The sequence below is a fragment of the Aegilops tauschii genome, chromosome 3 (assembly GCF_002575655.3).
Source record: "Aegilops tauschii subsp. strangulata cultivar AL8/78 chromosome 3, Aet v6.0, whole genome shotgun sequence".
Classification (NCBI taxonomy): Eukaryota; Viridiplantae; Streptophyta; class Magnoliopsida; order Poales; family Poaceae; genus Aegilops; species Aegilops tauschii.
Genome location: NC_053037.3, coordinates 327,730,955 through 327,736,341, shown reverse-complemented (window position 1 = coordinate 327,736,341; position 5,387 = coordinate 327,730,955).

Here is a 5,387-nt window from a genome sequence, read left to right as displayed (position 1 = left end):
TGACATGAGCATGATACGAGGCATTTGTCGCCATGGCGGAAGGAAAAGGGTGCCACGGCAACGAATCCGAAAATGATGCCACGGCAACATATCGGTTCTGTTAGCTCACGGAGATACCGGCGCAAAAGAGCAAGTGTGCGGATGTGCGGAACATGCAAAATATGGTGGGGTGATCCCGGTTACCGGGTTCCCACGGGTCGACGGCATGGCAACCGAGGAGGAACGTGCATGAAGCAAACGGGCACGGTGCAAACATACGGTTCATCTCAGACAACATGCATTCGTACACGGGCGGTCGTCTCGTCATTATACCTTTGAAGCGTACGTTTCGGGGCGAACGGGTTCGAAGTGGAAGTAGTTGTTCACGGGTCGTCGTGGGCAGTAGTGGCACTTGCGGGCTTGGCGACGTTAGTTGTACACGTTTGAAGACGATCGAGTCATCGGTAGAGGAACTTGGCGGTCCATGGCGTCGACGGTAGTGGAACTTGACGCATCGCCGTGTGTAGTCGTACCCGGTGTCCTCGGGGCATCGGCTGTAGTCGAAGTACTTGGCGTGCATCAACTGTTGACCAACAGTGTACAGGAGGCAGCAAGGCATGGCCGACTTGGTGTGCAACCAAAGATGTACTCCGGGCGTCTGGGTTGAATTGGCCGCGACAAAGGCAGCAGGGCCAACGGGGCAGCCAGCTCGTCTTGGAAGGGAGCCCTATCGGACAGAGCAGCTCGCGAGGACATCGGCGGCTCGCGAGGCACCCACAGCAGCAGGGCAAGGCATGAAAAACCCACAGCACGGCAACCATGAAGGAGGCGCACGTGGTCGTGGTGGCTCGGGCAGAAGGCCATGGAGGTGAGGCGCGGGGCGTGTGTGTGCGGCGCAGGAGGAGGGCAGAGAGGACGGCTCGGGCAGCGGGTCGACGCGAGGTCGAGGGGGAGGCGAGCAACGGAGCAAGGTGGTGGTGGTGGCAGCAGCAGTGGCTTGTCCTTGCAGAGGAGGTCGACGCAGTCGGCCACCAGGGAGACGAAGGTGAGCTTGATGACGAGGCAGCCATGGTCGCGGGCGCGCGAGGAAGAGAAGAAGGAGGCGAGCGGGAGGTGGTTGGCGGAGGAGAGCATCTCACGCGCGGGGAAGGAGGAGACAGAGGCAGGGCTTGCCGGCAGCGTTGCAGCACGAGGACGGCGGCGTCGGAGCATGGGCTCGCCGGCCGGAGCGGCGGCAGGGTCACGGGGCGAGGCGAGGTCAAAGAAGCAGGAGGGAACAGGCAGGCGAAGGGGGCGCGCGCTAGGAGATAGAGAGGGTGAGGAGGAGATCGAGCGGAGGGAGATGAGGATCGGGGCTCCTGGCGGCGCTGGATGGGGCATCGGGAGAGATGGGGATTGAGAGCGAGGTAGCGGCACTGCGGGATCGGGATCCCTCTCCTGTGCGTGGATGACAGTGTGAGAGGAGGAGAGGGAGACGAGCGAGAGCAGGGGGATCGAGCAGGAGGCAGCGGCAGAGGGAGAGATGGGGATTCGATCGGGCTAGGGTTTGACTTAGGTGGGCCGCGGGGATGGGCCGGCTTGGAGTTGGGAGGCCCAGCTGGGCTCTCTTCTCTCTCCCTCACTCTCATACTCTCTTTAACAAAAAAGAAAATAGAGAGAAGAAAAGAAAGAGAGGGGTTAGGGAAAGATTTTTCGCATGGGGGTAATTTTCCCGGGCTCATAAATATGTGCTTGTTCCGAGAAAATAGAAAAGGCCAAGGTTGAAAGATTTAAATTCAAATTCATTTGATTTTAATTCAAATGATTTGAATAGGAAGTGAGGGTTGGGAAGGTCCAAAAATGTTCGGATTTTTGGTGGAGCTCCGGAATATGATGAAAGAAAAATATGGCAAGGTTGGAGACCCGGAATTAAGATAACAAAGGCATTGGGATAATTTGCAAGTGTGTTATGGTCAATTCCAAATTAATGGAATATTTACTATAGCTCCCTAATAATATTGGGAGGATATATGTTATAAAGAGAAATCACCACGTGCATTTCCCTCGATTTAAATGGATCGAAGATCCATGCAATTTACTTGGTTGAGTTTTTAAAAAATTAATGACATGATGGCATGATGACATGATGCAATGAAAAATAAAAGAGCAAGCACAAAACAAACACACGGAGATCACAAAAATATGGAAGTCTTCTGAAGCGCCGGTCTCGGGGAATTACAGACCAAGACCAGCAGGACGGCAGGACGGAGGTCACCGTGGAGCCCAAGACAGCGTCACCACCAGAGCCTTTTGCAGGAGAACACTACTTTTGTCAGGATAAGCTGTACTAGTTGTCCCCTTTCAAAATGGCCGTTGTGGGATCCCTTCCTGCTCAATATTTGGGATGAGGACCAGGGCCTCTATAAATAGGACTAGCCACCACCATAGGAGATCGAACTGATTCAGATCATCCGCACCCACACAAGTTCACCAAGCACAAGAACACCTCTCCTCAGGAGGCTGTTCTTCCCCTTGTACTGTTCATCCTCAGCCCAAGAGGCAATCCACCACCACACATTGGAGTAGGGTATTACACCACAACGGTGGCCCGAACCAGTATAAATCTTGTGTCCCTTGTGTTGCGAGTTCGTCTAGCTAGCCTAGAGATCGCGAAGCGTGTGAGGGCGTGACCTGAGTGGGAGAGATCTTCGCGCGCACCCCAGAGTTCGAACCTTAAGGGTTTTGCCAGAATCCGAAATCTGACAATGGCAACCGACTCCTGGACGCCGCAATAAATCTGTGCGCATGGGACGAGGGCGCACAGTGGTGGGCCTCGGCTCGTCGCCCTGTCCCGTCGCGCGCGTGGCCTGTCATGCCCCTCCGGCTCCCGAGCGCCACGTGGTGCCCGCGCAGAGCCCAAAAGATTGCTTCAACATTCGACGGACTCCTCGGTTTCCCGCCTACGATGGGATGCCGCGATGCGGCTTTCGGAAGCCGGCACACAGTGGGTGTTGCCGGACCCGGCGGTCACAAGCTTCGCCATCGGCCGCCTCCTCAGGGGGGGGGGACTGCAAAGGCCCTCCTACTCTAAGCCGACGGACCTTCACAGCTTCGGGGACTACTGTCGGTGGGATGAACCCTGGGCAGGCAACGGAACCCGGATCCTTTTCAAAAACATCAGGGTCAGCATCGCCCCTCGGTCCGGCTCGCACTTGGCCGGGTTCCTCAACCAGGCTAAACTCTTCGACCCGACCAAGACGGCAACCCGGCCCTGCAAGCTAGCGCAAGCGAGCCGAACTCGGCGCACCAAGACTTCTCCAACAAGCCAGCTCCCTCGTGGCGTGTTCCTCAACCCGGCTATGAGTCAGCTCAAGTCCCATCCCAGCCGTACGATGGGACGAGTCTCCATTCAAGGATGAGCAAGGGAAAAGTGCCCCACCAACTCCTCTGACCGGCAGGGGCATGGCAACAGTGCCCCACCTACCCTGCTGACGGAGGCCGACGTGGCTACAGCGCACCCGTCGCCACTACTGACGCCAGCAAACGGCGACCTGGCTGTGCGCCACTGTAGTAGACTCGACCCGGCCACTCCGTGATGTTCGACAAGACGGCAAAAAGTGCTTCCTGGCACATGGGCCTGCGCCCGGAGAACCCTGCGAGCCCTAACACCCGGTGGGTCCCAGCACCGGCTTCCCCGACGATGACAACCCGGCCCCACGGCCATGTAACTTTACCATTGCATCCCTGGGGGTTGACCTATAAAACCCCCTAGAGTCCTCTTGCATACGGACGATCGGATCATCAGTAGAACACACACACACACACACCAAAGGAGAAGAGGCAGCCTGAGCCCTGGCCTACTTTCCTTCTTCTTCCATACAGCTCTAGGAGCAACTCTGTACTATTTCATATGAACCACACTCGGCAGGACTAGGGGTGTTATCTCTCCGAAGAGCCCGAACCTGGGTATGTCTTGCGTCCCACGCTCGCTCATGCCGACCTCGCCTCTGGAGCCCACCGGTGCCCTCGAGCCTCCTCCTCTCTTTAGCCATCCTTTGGCATCTGCCGTGCGCCCAGTGTCCGTGTCAAAACCGGCGGATCTCGGGTAGGGGGTCTCGAACTGTGCGTCTAAGGTCGATGGTAACACGAGACAGGGGACACAATGTTTACCCAGGTTCGGGCCCTCTCTATGGAGGTAATACCCTACTTCCTGCTTGATTGATCTTGATGGATATGACTATTACAAGAGTTGATCTACCACGAGATCGTAATGGCTAATACCCTAGAAGTCTAGCATGTATGATTATGATTGTCCCTATGGACTAAACCCTCTGGTTTATATAGACACCGGAGGGAACTAAGGTTATACAAAGTCGGTTACAGAGAAAGGAATCTTCATATCCGGTTGCCAAGCTTGCCTTCCACGCCAAGGAGAGTCCCATCCGGACATGGGTGAGAATCTTCGGTCTTGTATCTTCACAGCCCATCAGTTCGGCCCATGTCCAATAGGCCGGACGCCCGAGGACCCCTTAGTCTAGGACTCCCTCAGTAGCCCCTGAACCAGGCTTCAATGACGAGGTGTCCGACGCGCAGATTGTCTTCGGCATTGCAAGGCGGGTTCCTCCTCCGAATACTCCAAAACAGCCTTCAAACACAAAGACATGTCCGGCTCTGCAAAACAAGTACCACACACCACTGTAGAGAGTTTAATATTTCACGAGTCCAATCTACTGACAACTTTTTGTAGTGTGATGCCACGTCACCACCCGGTCATTATTTCGAACCATTTTTCGGCCTGCCGCTCCACGTTTTGAGATGCGGTTTCATTGGCATGTCTTGTCAAAGTAGAGATCGTGTCCCCTTATCACGGGATTCTCATCAATACGGGCGTGGGTAATCCAACCGCGCCGTCTGTGCGGCCCTTGGGAAACAGGCGAGTTTTAAGGCGAGTGGGGAGGCGCTTGATATTCGTTGCCTTTATAAAGGGATAAGGATTTCACTTTTTCACCCACACCTTCTTCCACCTTGCCCATCCATTCTCGAGCTCCAGCACCCAAAATTCCATCCTTTCCACCTCAAAAAAGCTCTCCAGCCATGTCCGGCTCTGGAGCGCAAGGCAAGTGGATGGTTTCCTTCGTCAAGGAGAAGGACATCACCGAGCTCCGGGAGGCCGGGTACTTAGCCCCGGAAATCGCTCACCGGCTTCCAGCCCCAGGGCAGATCATCCCTACCTCGGAGCCCCATGAGAGGGTGGTATTCATCCCTCACTTCGTCCGCGGACTGGGATTCCCTCTTCACCCATTTGTCCACGGACTTATGTTCTACTACGGGATGGATTTCTGATCTGGCCCCCAATTCTTTCCTCAACATCTCGGCATTTATCGTCGTGTGCGAGGCCTTCCTCCGCATCCCACCCCACTTCGGACTGT